Source organism: Pseudophryne corroboree, unplaced genomic scaffold (assembly GCF_028390025.1).
Source record: "Pseudophryne corroboree isolate aPseCor3 unplaced genomic scaffold, aPseCor3.hap2 scaffold_840, whole genome shotgun sequence".
Classification (NCBI taxonomy): domain Eukaryota; kingdom Metazoa; phylum Chordata; class Amphibia; order Anura; family Myobatrachidae; genus Pseudophryne; species Pseudophryne corroboree.
In genome coordinates this window covers 87,922-89,258 of record NW_026970419.1, presented here as the reverse complement: position 1 = coordinate 89,258, position 1,337 = coordinate 87,922, and positions in this window count along the sequence as shown.

Here is a 1,337-nt window from a genome sequence, read left to right as displayed (position 1 = left end):
AGGCACCATTCTAGTTACCCATATTCAATACAGGGACCCTCCTAGTGACCCATATACAATACAGGGACCATCCTATTGACCCATATACAATACCAGGGACCATCCTAGTTATCCATATCCAATACAGGGACCATCCTAGTGACCTATACATACCCTCCGACTGTACCTTTTTAGCAGGTACAGTACCTTTTTTTTGGTCTGTACCGATTTTTGGCTCTCCAAACTTCCATTGAAAGTATAGGAAAAGGGGCGTGAGAACTCCCCATTTACCTGTGGCCACGCCCCCTTTTTAAATTTGTACTGATTTTTGTGTGTAAAATGTTGGAGGGTATGCCTATTTACAATATCAGGGACCAGCCTAGTGACCCATATACAATACAGAGACCATCCTAGTGACCCATATACAATACAGGGACCATCCTAGTGACCCATATACAATACCAGGAACCATCTTAGTAACCCATATACAATACAGCTACAATTCTAGTGACCCATGGGTGTCATTCCGGGATGATCACTCGCTAGCTAGCTTTAGCAGCCGTGCAAACGCTATGCCGCCGCCCACTGGGGAGTGTATTTTAGCTTAGCAGAAGTGTGAACGCATGTGCAGCCGAGCTCTGCAAAAACAGTTTGTGCAGTTTCAGAGTAGCTCTGAACCTACTCAGCACTTGTGATCACTTCAGCCTATTCCTGTCCCAGCGAACGCCCAGCCACGCCTGCGTTTTTTCAGACATGCCTGCGTTTTTGCAAACACTCCCTGAAACTGGTCAATTGACACCCAGTAACGCCCCATTCCTGTCAATCTTCTTGTGGCCGTAGAAGGAAAACTTCGCTAGAACCTGAGCATAACCACAAAGAGCTTTGTACCCGTACGTTGCCTGTGCGCATTACGGGGCATACGCATGCGAAAATCGGCAGCGAGCGATCAACTCGGAATGACCCCCCATATTCAATACCAGGGGCAATCCCAGTGACCCATATACAATGCAGGGACCATACCAGTGACCCATATACAGAGTTTTTGTTTTTTTTTCCTAGTAATCTTATAGTCCCCCCCTGTTGGATTTATGATTATAGCGCAGTATTTAGTCTATGATAGGCGTACTATACACAGTAGTTACCTGCGGCCACTGCATATCTCCAGCTCCGGGAAAACTGTTTTATATTTCATTTAAAAGTGGGAATATTTGTATCACATCAGATGTCAGGACTACATGTATTATACCTATACATTGGCAACTTGTAATTTACTGTTGATTAAATATGTTAATTTACTTCTGCAGCGTCCCCAGCGCCGGTGTTACATTAATGTTGGTTATAGTCACTCTGATATAAAA